Source organism: Callorhinus ursinus, unplaced genomic scaffold, assembly GCF_003265705.2.
Source record: "Callorhinus ursinus isolate GAN/ISIS: 27379988/994484 unplaced genomic scaffold, GSC_fseal_2.0 scaffold4, whole genome shotgun sequence".
Classification (NCBI taxonomy): domain Eukaryota; kingdom Metazoa; phylum Chordata; class Mammalia; order Carnivora; family Otariidae; genus Callorhinus; species Callorhinus ursinus.
Genome location: NW_027397066.1, coordinates 49,532,378 through 49,546,331, shown reverse-complemented (window position 1 = coordinate 49,546,331; position 13,954 = coordinate 49,532,378). Strand labels below are relative to the sequence as shown.

The 13,954-nt window shown below is 33.8% G+C and overlaps 1 protein-coding gene and 1 non-coding gene across 7 annotated transcripts in view; both read right to left on the bottom strand.

Moving 5' to 3' along the window:
- ADGRL3 (adhesion G protein-coupled receptor L3) overlaps positions 1–13,954 on the bottom strand; it is a 790,703-nt gene that overhangs the window by 46,892 nt on the left and 729,857 nt on the right. The window lies entirely within an intron of this gene.
- On the bottom strand, positions 9,377–9,483 carry LOC112836134 (U6 spliceosomal RNA). Its single transcript, XR_003211392.1, has one exon. It is a non-coding gene; the product is annotated as a U6 spliceosomal RNA (small nuclear RNA).

Here is a 13,954-nt window from a genome sequence, read left to right as displayed (position 1 = left end):
CACAGAAATTCATTTAAGCAAAAGCAGATTTGTACTATTAAATTATTCATGTATTTGCAGCACATATGCAAATGATATGGAGATGTAATTATGGTGAATGGAAAGGGGGAAAAAGTCTATAAAGCTATGTTAGTTTCCACTGGCCTCATTGTTATGATAACATTTGTTTGATTGGACTCTCTCCATTAGTGCTTCATCTGATACACTTTTACCCCATTTTTCCAAATTTCCTCTTTTTCCATAAAAATTTTAGTGTTTACTGACAAAAACAGAGCTTGAATTCAAAGGAACCAGTATATGGAATATATGTATGAATTAAAAGTTCTATTTGTCTGATTCTATAGTTATGTAAAACAAGTGTGATACAGTGGATGGGAAAAATTGTTCCACTCTAGATCACAATCTGTGTTGTTTCGGCCTTTGGATTGCTGTCTTCTAGGTTAAGTTGGACTAGACTGAAAATCAGGCAATTGGCAGCTTTGCTGAAAAGAAGCTTAAAAGCTCAGGGCACCTTCATCACTTTGAAGGGTCTGTAAACCTGAAGGAGAAAATGAAGCTGATAATGGGATGGAGTGGTATGAACAAAGTAGGCTAGAATGGAAGACAATTCTCACTCTCCATTCCCTTAGTTTCCTCCAGCTGCCATCCGCAATAGTAATCAACGGGTGACAAAAGTCCATGTATTTGTGGCTGTGTGTTATGTATTTACTATCAACATAAAATGAATCTTCCCAATAGATGGGAATCCAATAAGTGAAAATGGAATCCTTCTCAACTCCTCTCTAAGTATATAGGAGAACAGGACCAAACCAGTCTAGATCTCTATATACCGATGAACCCACCCTGTCCTTTCCCAGTACGCCTTCCTTGAAAGAGTAAATATTTCTTTTCAGCAGACTATACTCTTCCACTTGCATTGTCTAAGGAAGAAATATTTATGGGGATCGAAACTTTGCAAAATGAAGGGGTTAAAAGAAACCACACATGTATTTACCAAATCTGAAGCTGGGTTGCCTAAAGTTTTCAGAAAGCGCTATGTCTTAAGAAAGATATGGTCCCAAAGTAGTCAATTAGTATTAAAGTCTTATTAAAATTCATCATGACTATTTACTATTTTTCTTCTACAACCATCAGCTACTATATTGCATAAATATCGCCTAAATTTAACATGTTCAATTTAAAACATTAACGTTATTGAATAAAGAATCCCTAAAGGAGGCTTGCCATTGTATGTGGCATGTTTGCTTATATGAATCAGAAAACATCTTAGATATTAATATTTTATTCTATAATTAAATTGAAAAATATGGGAACTCTCAAGGTAAAGCTCTCAGCTTCTTACAGGCATTGGAAAAAGGAAAAATGGAAAGAACACCATTAAATCAAGGTAAAATTGCTATTTCAATTTAGAAATAAAATGATAGAATAAAATACTCAAGTCAGCTAGTATCTGCTAGAAAACATGTTATGGGCCCAAGAGTTAATGATATAAAAACTGCAATGAGCCCAATTTCTAAAGAAAAAAAAAAAAAAGCAAGAGCATGAAGAAGTAAGTGAAATGTCATTGGAGAAAATGAAAACAAAGGACTCTTCACCAGAAGAACAAACTGAAAGTCTAGAGTAAGGTCACCCATAGGCTGCCCCAATCTTAAGTTTATTGTGGCAGGACACATAATTTTAAAATGTACAAAAGAAAAGAGCCCAAATATCAACATTTGAGTTTATTCTTATTAGATTAGTACAGACTTGTAGCTTTGTTTTAGAAATCTAAAAGATATATTCATAAACAGGTCATTAATCAAGTGACATGTGTCAACACTGAAAGAGGTAATTTTGCATACATAAAATTGAATTTTTGAAGGAGACATTTTTCCCTTTTTGGATATTTAAAATAGAAATTCATTAATATCCATTGCAATTGGATAGCTTCTTACCCCTAAGATCATTTGGAAGATACATGGCTAAATCACAAAATAATTTTGGATGAGCGATGTCCAAACAAACAACAGAAATGACGACATATGAAGCACAGAGTTACACATCACAATGAAAGGAGAAAGCTATTAAAAGCGAAACAAGTCTGTACCACATGAAGTTGCTATGATTGTGGCACTGATTTCAGATGGTATCCAATTAAAAGAGGTGAAGCAGAATTTGTTTTTGGTAATACACCTGCAGCATATTTATTCTGCATACGAGTTGTATGCCTGATTATTTTCCTGCACAGTTTGCTCTTCTGCCTCAATGTGAATGACAGAAGCTCTAATGATTTTTCAGTACTGATCTGACAGCTGGTTCATGGGACCACACTGATAAATGGAATTTATCAGCCATTCAGGTCATTCTTACTTGATGAAGGGTCTGTTATCCTCATAGCTAAAGAATGCATAGACATAAAGACAAGAACACCAACATTAGCATTTTATGACAAAGATTTCATATGAAAAATATTCTCCTGGTCCCCAGAGGCCTCTGTACCCCACCTCCCTAAAAGGCATCATAACCTTCCCTTTTTATCCAGAAGGTAAATCCTAAAATGACCATGAGAACTTACATAACAAGGAATAAAATCAACTTTACAATACTGCAATATTCCTTATGAGACTAAAAAATTCCATTTTTTCATCATGTGCTCATATTACTTGTGACTTGACAGAGACATTTATTTCTTAGAGATAGCATTTCTCTAGAGAATGAGAAGTCTTATGAGCAATCTGGAAAAGGCCTCAGGGCATACTTAAAATGACAGATTTCATGTCACCTAAAGGTATCCTTATTCTGTAATATTAGTAGGTAAGATTACTTAATTATGGACAGTACGTTTCTAAGTAATTTTAACTTGCAGATGATTGACCTGAGTTGAATCTGAACACTATAGCCCTCTGAAAATAATCGATCCTGACTACTTTAAAATTCTTCCTGTTAGTGTACTAAGAAAAAAATCTGAATAATCTTTTGTAGTAATAAAAGCAACCATACAGCACCTGTTCATTATCACTTATATTAACTAATTTATTTTGTGTCATTTTGATAAAATAAGATCGCAGTGCCAAATTAGTGGAAATAAGTTAGGGAACATTTTGGATCATCTTTTCATAAACAGTCTGTTCAGTGAATTGTGATAGAACAGAAAAGAAGGGAAACTGTTCTTTTCTCTTCTCTCTTGCTAGGGGCAATAGTTTTCCAATACTACACATACACAAATAAAGCTCTTAGACCCCAAATGTGATGTATTTTTGAACAGAGAGAACTACTGAAGGGAAACCTCACTCTACAAAATGATGAAAGAGTAAAGAATGGAGGGAGAGCCTGGGATTTAAAGCCAGTTTGCCTGGAATTCACATCCTAGATCAGCCACTTAACTAGATAAAGGCAACAAATTAACCCATGGATGTGTCAGTTTATACAACTATGAAATGGTGATAATTATAAGTATGTAGGTTTCTTGTGATAGTGAAATTATATATTCTATATAAAGTGCTTAGAACAGTGCCTGACACATTTTATGTACAGTAAATATTATATTGTTATTATTAGACTATTTAAAGCTAGAGTAAAGTCACACTGAAAAGAGAGAATCTCTCACCCAAAGAATAAACCACCAAATAATAGATGTTGAGTAGTTAAATTCATCTGAGGACATTTCAGGAGCAATATTATGCAGCAAAATAAATGTGGCGGAAATACGCTTGTAAATGGAGCGGGGAATGACTAACTGTGCTAATATGGTGACTACTGGCCCGTGGGTTTATTTAAATGTAAATTCTTTAAAATGAAATAAAGTTTAAAATTCAGTTCCTTAGTCACACTAGTCACATTACAAGCACTCAAAAGCTTCAGTAGCTGCCATATTGGACAGTGCAGTTCTAGAACATTTCTGTGTTCACAGAAAGTTCTACCAGACATCGCTGGACTAGGACATTCAAAGAGGGTTTTAAAGCCAGAAAATGGAATTCCAAGTGATATTTAAATAATGCCATGGACGTGTGAAAGGTAAACGGAGAAGAAGTTCTAAGAATTGATCATATTTAACAGTTGTGAACTGTTCCTAGAAAGAAAACCTTGTACTTATACCACTATCAAACAGTTATAGAACATAATAATATGATATTTATTCCATTATATGCATTCCCATTGCATCAGTATATGCCATCTGCGACTCCAAGTTCATGACTGTAATAACTATTTCTACTGTAATTTGTATATAGTAGGATAGGAGTAAAGAAAGTTTCAAAGGTTAGCATGTAAGAACATGTGCAAACATGCTGTACAAAATTGTACTGAGCTATCTAAATGTTTCAAAAAAGAAAATACAAAACTTGCACTGTAATTGCTGGAGTGAGATGTTTTGCCATTAATGTGAACTATCAAGAAAGGGTACAGTTCAGCAGGTTTTGTGGGCAATTATGGGGAAAGTGCCAGTTGTTCCGCTCAGTAACAAAGACTGTAATCCCAGTTACACTTACAGTTAGCTACAGCCATGCATTTAAGTAGTGTCCACTGGGATGTGAACAGAAGGGAATTGTGACATTTCTGGGTCTTGCCAATTAAAGGACTGGAATTGGGCTTCCCTTGACCATTTTTGCCTCCCACTTTATTAGGAGAAAATGACAATAGAGCCTCAGATCCAGAAATGGAAGCTGTTTTTTTGATGTGGAGCCAAAGGTATTAGATTTAAACCACGTTTATATAACCAATTTAAGCCACTATATTTTAGAGTATTTCTTTTACAGGGGCTTATGTGCAATAATTAATGAAGCATGTAATTTGTATCTTTTAGCTATAAGAATTACCAGCTCATATTTAATACAGAAATCCATGCTAATGGACAAAGAACCATTCATTAATTTTGTTTCCAGAATATCATAATTTATATACAATAATTCAAAATCTAGAGATCACTGAAAATTACCTATAATATGTCAATATCTTCCATCCTTTTGTCAGATATTCTGCTGGCTTAGAGGATCTAATTTTATAAAGTCTCTCCACTAAATTCAAGTTAAATTGATAGTAATGTTGCCACCAGTTATGGTGGCAGTTATATGCTATTGATTCACTTAAAAAAATATATATCTACAGAACTAGTCTCAAAGCTGAGTAATTTTCATTCCGATTTACCAATGAAAGTCTATTGAAATAAAATCCCATCCCAGGTTGTATGACTAAAATGATTTCACTGCAGTTATTTTAAGATTTTATAAAAAATGGACACAAAGTTCTAAAATGCTCTGGCCAGATGTTAAAAGGAAATTTCAGGTCATCTTGTAAGTGGTGACTTTCTGAAAATGAAGTAAAATACCTTGTACATACAATTTTTAAGGAACAAATTTTAAAAAACAGTCTTGTTTCTTTAGCAAACACATTTTCCTTTTGTCAAACATTTTCTTATTATTTTATTCAACTAACATCTAAAACTGAAAGCTTTAAATATCAATGTCATAAAATTATCTTAAAAAGTGATTAGAATCAAGATCAGAATTTTTGGGGGTCTCTGCACTGACTGATAATAACAATGCATGTATTTATATATTCTATAACAATTTCAAAGCATTCAAAAGGGCCATTAAAATCTAGCCCCATGGAAATTTAGCTCAAAATACATCTTCAAGAGGATAGATTTTTAGCCAAAACATTAACCTATACATACTAATAATACTGTGATATAAAGATTCATAATAAGTGTATCAGTATAGACAGATGATGAATGGATAGAAACAATGTGAATGAATCAAGTTAGTTGTAAGACATTCTTTCTCTGAAATCAAGAGTTCAAAATAGAATTGTTTTTGGACATAATTTTTGATGGAAATATCTAAAATTCAAGATAAAAAGAAGGTAAGTTAAATAATGTAAAACTTTCCCTTCAGTTATATTTACATATAGAATTTTTTTTAAGTAGTGGGATAGGTAAGGTTTGGTGTGAAGGAAGATGGAGAGATGGAGGCATATATATAATCCCCAAGCCAAAATATCTAGCCATTAAGTCACAGCAGGTTAAGGAAAATGAAAGGTTTAGGCAAAATTGTAGATCCCATCAACATTCACCCCATTCATCTTACCAATATGAATGTATTCTGGGATCCTCTGGAATTGTTGGGTAGTCAGCTAATTATTGTTGGTAATTGAACTGTATGCTTAACAGCGAAAAAGAGAGCTATCACAGTATATAGATACACCGATTAGTGTCCCAATATTTCCAGGTTCAGTATGCAGCTGAATTTACTTTCCCTGGCATAAAACTAATTATATCAAAGGAATAAAGACATTTCCCCTTGAATTTGGTTTGGGTTACCACAGGAATGATAAAAGTAGTGTCAGTGAATTTCTGAAGGTAAAATGTATTCTCCGTTTTTCATAGAAGGAAAAAAAAGGGAATAATAAATACTTCTGCATCTGTATGTTAAGCAGGCTTTCCCTACTGTCCCTTAATCAGTTCCCAACTGAGGACTGAGAGGTTTCAGTTCCCCATGTTCTAAAAGGAGCTGACGGCAATGCAAACTAATGGACTTCACGTAGAAGTGATCTTTGAGATGCTACTTTGCCAAACTACCAATCCAGGGGGCCCAGTCTTTAAAAGCAGAATTGGAAAGACAAGGCCTTTTAGAACTACAATGTTCACAGAATAAATGAAACAGTGGAAAGAGGAAGGAAAGTAACATCTTTACTTGCACTCATTCCCCAGCAACAAATGTTAGCAGGCAATGGGGGAAGAATGTTTTAAATGTGATGTCATTCACGTTTTAAATTGATCAGATACTTAAAAATATCTGAAGAGTCTGGCCAAGTAGCAACACCTAAGACAACATTAAGAGATCTGCTGCCCAGTGGTTAAGGGATATTTAAGATAGCATAATTCAAAGAGTAGTGATCAGAGAAAGATCTAAGTATTTCATATTTATACCTCACTGTGTTAAAAATGCTTAATCAATTAGTAACAGGATAAAAATCATGCCTGTTTTATATTTCTTTCAAGTGTATTTTATATTTGTGGGACTATACTACCCTAGAATTACATTCAATTCTCTCTCTTAACAGCTATAGGAAAATTAAAGAAAAGGCATTTAGAATATAATTCAACATTTCTGAGTAAAATATGAATAATGTTTCATTATGGTCATACATTTAAGTCACTAAGCATTAAAGATATAAACAATTCTTAGAAAAATATGAAAGTCATATAACATAAATGCAGAAATTATCAACAGCAGAGAAGATGATTATATTTCAACTATGGATTTTATTGCTATTAAAGTATTACTGTTAAAGCTATATTGCTACGTTTTGTTCATTCAATATTTATTAGGAAAAGAATGAAATGAACCAAAAAAATAAACAGCTCAGAATATATCACTAACATTTTCATTCCCATGCCTCAGTGTCCCTATAATAATATTGCAGATTTGAGAGCATACACCAATATTTAATTTTTAATCACAGATTTCACCCTGCTGATGAATTGGGTAAGTCTGAAATTAAACAGAATTGAGTATAATAAATCAGGATCAATAAATATTAAATCAATGACTGATAAAACTTTAATTATACTATCTTCACAACTCAATGTTATGCAAATTTTCATAAGTCTATAATATGGTCAAAAAATTAATTGATATATGAAAGAAATTAAAGCTATCAATTATGAGAATGAATAATGAACTATTATACTGTTCATAGACAGCTACAACCTTATTACAATTTAGTATCTCCCTCTACCAGATTTATAGAGATGACTTGGTAGGTTTTATGCGAATAAGATCTCAAATTTTGGAATCCCATGTTGAAAGCAAATGATATCACCCTATGATAATTTATTAATTTTAATGTATGAAAGATAGTATAGGTTTTCCCCACTATCCAAGAGTAGAGTATTCCTATGAAACCTTTGCTAGGCTCAAATGGCATAAAGCAACGAAGCAGTTTCATTAATTAATATGTAAAATTTTTTGAGCATTCCAAAACCCCAAAAACAATCTCTCGGGCTTTTTTTTTTTTTTTTTAAGTTTCCTTGTTTTTATTAGTAGTCTCTGCACCCAATGTGGGGCTTGAACTCACAACCCCAAGATCAAGAGTTTCATTATTTTCTGACTGAGCCAGCCAGGCACCCCTCTCTTAGGCTTTTCTGATACCTCAGGACACATCTTGCTAACAGATGCACAAAATATACTGAGATAAAAAACAGATGCTCACAGACACAATGCAAAGCTATGGTCACTTGATGCTGAGATGGTGAGTATAGTTCCCAAGGAAGGAGCCTGACAGCATCACTCTTTTTGCTCAGGATGTGCACTGCTTCTATAACAGCTCGCTGCAAAACAAATGCTGAACGCTATTTTCGTTTTATCCCTTTTTTTTTTCATAAAGGTGAATATCCTCTTCAGGGTTTTCTCAGTTAATGCCAGTGTAGGCCTTTCGCAAAAGCCAAGTGGCTTAGTGAAAACTTTTGAAAAGTGGGGGATACCTGTATATCATGGTAACTGAAAGCCTGGACTTGTGAATCAGCTTGCCTGAGTTCGAAGGCCAGCTGAGCCTTTTACTAACTCTGCAACCTTCGGCTAATTATTTAACCTCTCTAATTCTCACATGCCTTATCTGTGAAATGGGGATAAATACAGAACTTTTTTTCATAGGGCTGTTGTGTATATTAAATAAAAGTGCTTGGCACTCATTAACACAAAAAAATGTAAGTATACAAAATTTTAATATACAAAAATACTCTGTAAATATTTGCTGTTACAATTACTATTGTATACTGACCTTTTGACCTCAAAAAAGGGACCAAAGGGGAAAAAATACAAACACAGTGCTACATTAGGTTTCCTTGTAAGTGCTTTGGAAATTCATATTTTAAGTAGAAATCCAAAGGGGAAGAGGGAGTCACTGTTTTTGAATTGATCCTTAATTTTACCTTTAAAAAAGGCTCAGTTCATACAATGTTTCATTCAAAGATTTCTTTGGGCTTACTAAATGCTATGAATTTTTACATTCTCAATTATATCTGGATTCCTAATGAACATTAAGGTAGAAACCCAGAGTTCCCTGAATTACATAAGAAAGCTAAATTTAATTCATAAATATGTTGTATCCTCAGTGTCAAAAAGTGCACTAAGGAAAGGCAAAGTCTCACTAAACATAATCATTTGAATATAAAGAATAAAAGACATAAAATCATATGTGAAATGTTCATGAAAATTCACTAAGAAATATATGTTCCAAAATTGGACTTCATGAATATTTTTATGATTTTTTGAAAATTTTAAACCTTGAATAGGAAAGATGAAATAAATGATATCTATATACAAATAAATTTGTATTTAAAGATGAAATAAATGATATCTATATACAAATAAATTTGTATTTCTTTTCTTTTTCTTTTTTTAATATGGAATGCTTCACAAATTTGCATGTCATCCTTGTGCAGGCACCCTGTTAATCTTCTCTTTATCTTTCCAATTCTAGTATATGTGCTGCCGAAGCCAGCCCTGTATCTCTTTTCAATAATTTTTATCTTGTAATCAATGAAAACTGTGGCTTTAGTCAGTAATATCTCAAGATCCATAAAATAATAGCAACAAGCTGAAATCTTTTCTTTACCGATACTTACAATTAAAACCACAACGTTTCCTGGTCTACTATCTGAAGGCCAATGTTTTTTAGACTCACACAGAGTCTTAGAATTTGCTGATTCTTTAGAACATCTGACTACTGGGCTGACCAAATTTGGTCATTGCAATGCAAGGAGATGAAATTCTTTAAAGGGTATATTACACTTTCAGGATTTCTTTTTTCAACTTAGAAGATGCACAAACTTTTAATAACTTTTAATAATAATCAGGAAATTAACAACTTTTCTGTATTCTTGCCAAATGTGTTTTGACAGGTTGAATTGCTGTTATACTCTTTCTCATACCATATGGTATCATCACCTCTTGTTTCAACAACTTGTAATAGAAACATTCATTATACCCCTTCTGTGAATAAACACCTTATTATAAACTGCTTGTAAGAACAACTAAAACATAAAAAAAAAAAGCACAACCGAGTATTTAAAACAAGTCTGTACTTACTAAAGATTCCAATAAATGGAACCATGGGAGGCACTGAAATACAATAGAAAGCAGACACGTTTTATTTAACTGTGGACAAGTAAGGTAACCTTCATGAGCTTTATAAGCTTCAGTTGACTCACCAGCACAATGAGTAAAATAACCTCACTAGGATCTTCTCAGAGTTAAATGGATCCAGGTAAGAAGAGTCTATGGCTCCAGGCTATCAGTTGGTTAAGAGCTATTATTGAAAAGTACTCTGAATTCCTGAATTTTTCATTCATATGGAACAGTGAAAGTCCATTGGTAAAGAATTTTAAGACGTCGCCCCACATAGATCGTGCATGAGAGCCAGTTACTTCCACAGTGAGTAGGCCTAATTAATGACCCAAGATCTCTACCACATACTACTTTTAATAAGATGTTATTGTTCCCAATTAAATTTGTTACGAGGAATCTAATCTTAAAATTACGTCAATGAGGAAAAAGATTAAGCAATATAATAAATAAATCCAATTTTGTAGATATATAAAAAGCTCCAAATGGCAAAGTAAGAAATCTTAACTCAATCACATTTTATGCCAAAGGGCAGCCTCAGTAAAGTACTAAGAATCAACATCAATCAGAATGTATTCTCTGATGATAACGACATTAAGTTAGAAATCAATAACTAATACAATATGCACACACACACGAGCAATTATCCATCTGTTGCTACACCCAAAATAGCTTCAAGCCCCCCAAAACACTTTACAAACAAGTTCTATCTAATATTCAAGTAACAAATAATTCTTTTCTCATGTAAGTTAGGCCTGAACAGAATAGAAGGAAAACTCTGAGACTACTATAACTTAGCAGGTAAGGAGAGTTTAAGACAGTAAAAAACAAATTATAAGAACATCTTACTTAAGAACTTACATAAAAATCCTAAAGAAGCTATTAAATAGAAACATCTCATGGTGCATCAACATCATGATCCATTAAGATTTACCTCAGGATTGTAAGGAATATATTAAAAGAATTTAAAAAATAATTCTGGAAAAAAATATGTGAAAGAATAATAAAAGTCTATGAGTCGCTAAGGCAATTTTGAAAGACACAATCAAAATGGGAAGACTCACTCTACCAGATATTAAGCAAGTTCTGGTAATAATATGGTACAGGTAGAATAGCAAAGTGTAAATCCACGAAACAGAAGAGAGAATACAGAAACACGGTTTTGATACAGGAGAGTGTGGTAGCACCAATCTGGTGGAAAAGATGGAATATTTAGCAAATGATGTTGGAAATTTGGCTCATTAGATAAAGAATTCAAAATATCCTCCAAAGATCTAAAAAGTACTCACTGTAGAGGAAAGGTTAATGGTTTAAATATATGTGTTTCTTTGTAACAAAGGCAAAATTAATATTAAGAGACATGACAGATTGGGCAGAGACATATACAATGGCAAAAGCATTCAAATTGCAGTATCCGCAAGTAAAGGAGAAAGTATACGGGAAAACTAACAGGAAACATAGGAAAACATTAAAACTTATTTTAAAAAATAGAAAATCTAGTTGGGCATAAATAGTTTACTAAAAGTGTTCCTCTGAGTATTATTGAAGAGGTTGCCTATGTGCTATTTCATTATATTGCACAAATGAAAGTTACTGAGTGGAAGATGTGGCAATTTTAGAAACCTTTATACAGCTAATTGAGCAGAATGTGGTAAATTCAAAGAAGGCAGAAAAATCAGAACTAGAATGACAAGAATGGTTACAAAGAAAATATGCCATTTTTTATTTCTTTCTTGGTATAAGTCATGTATTACTAGCCAATAATGTCGATACTTTCGCTGATAAATTATTACCTTCTGTGCTCATGGCTTGTTTTGTCAATCTCATAATTAAGCAGTTTTAAATTATAACCTTAGACTATCAATCTCAGTTCTGGAACTGAGAGGACTTTGCAATCAGCACATTGAAGGATCTGACTGAAAATATCAACTGCAATAGAGAACATTCCATAGTATTCTAAAATGCATACTCAGTGCATAAATGGCACATTTATGAAAGTTCCAGGGACTCTGATGACAGACCTTATTTAAAATGCATAATTGTATGTAGTGGAAAAATCCAGCAACAATTGGGACTCAGCCAAGAGAAAATTAGATTAGGAAATTTTCATGTGTGGACTGAGCAGCTCAAGACACAACATTCTACTATACTGTCTGCACATTTTAATTACAAATTCAATGATTTAATACATAATCCTCTATTTAAAGTAAGTATGACTTATATGCTTTCACCACTTTTTAAAATGAGCTAAAGGAAAAAAAAAACAGTTTTATTTTATTAAAAAAAAACACAGTTTTAAAACACAGTAACACTCCTGTAAGAAAGCACTCCTGGAAAACAGGAAAATGAGAAAAGTTGGAGTCTGAAAGAATGTTATCTTCTTCCTTCACTGTCGTTTTTACTTGAATGAGAGGTATACCCTCAGAATTAGGGGAAACTGAAATGCATCCAGAGTACGCTGATAAGATTTTCAGTCCATCTGTGCAGTCTATAACCCCTGTGGTGATTAATTTGCCAATCAGGGTCACCTATTTATTACCTTTAATCGTAGAGCATTTTAGTCTCCTTTTATTAATGGGGATGTATTTAAGTAGCCTGAGCTGTGGTTCTTCAGACTTGTGTATCTCAGTATTTTCTAGAATTTGGGAAGACAAGTGTAAGTAGTGTTGTCACCCATCTAGGGGACTTTTCCATCTCCACTGGTAGGGACTCTATTGCTTAAGATGGTAAGTGATGGCAAAAAGTAAGTAATGAATTTGGACAACAAAAAATGGTAACAGGCTTATTCCTTCAATTCATTTTAACATTCTTTTGGGTATATCTCTTAATCCAATCCAACTTTCCACCATTTCCCTTCCTCCCCCCAGAATTCCATATCTTGTCCTTTGAAACTCACAGTCAAATATCCACAAATTCCCCTCTACAGTAAACTTCATCTCTGGGTATTTCTGTCACCTTCATGCCTTAAGAGAAATTGTCCCCTGTTGACAGGACTTTCCACGCAAACTCAAATATTGGTTCTCTCACAACCCTGAGGCAGTAGAAGTGCCATGGCCAGACCATGATTTCTCCTGTCAAACCCCCAGCTTTTTTGAGGTTCTTGCCATCAGATGTTTACTACCACTCCAGGCCCCTATTTTTCTTTCTCTACAGTTACTATACATCACTCCATTTGTGATCATACTTCCCTGAGGCCAATCTAGATCCTATGATTTCTTACTTTCTTACATCTCCTTTCACTTTTAATGATTCTAAAACAAAACAAAACAAAACCCCTGAATAGGTGGGCATTGCTAGAAAAAAAAAAAACAAAAATAAAACACCAAACAAAAAACCAATACACAACCATGATTACTTAAGCCATGCTAAATTCGTGACAATAAATTTCTTTCTTTTCCTTCCTCCCTCCCTTCCTTCCTCCCTTCCTTCCTCTTTTCCTTCCTCCCTCCCTTCCTTCCTCCCCTCCTTTCTTCTTTCCTTCCTTCCTTCCATCCTCTCCCTCTCTCTCTCCCTTTCTTTTTTCTTTTTTAGAAATAGAGAGTGAGTGAGCGGTGGGGGTGGGGTGGGAGGGGTTTGGGGCAGAGGGAGAGAGAGAATCTTAAGCAGGCTCCATGCCCAGATCCAAGGCCTACTTGGAGCTTGATCTCAGGACCCTGAGATCATGACCTAAGCCAAAATCAAGAGTCAGATGCTTAACCGACTGAGCCACCCAGGCGTCCCGACAAAAAATTTCTAATGGCACTTAACAGTGTCTGACAAGCCAATGATACTTCCCTAGCACATATGCTTTTCCATTCTCTATAAGTAATAGTTCACATCTTCCTTCAACCTCAAACTTTCCTCTCATCCTA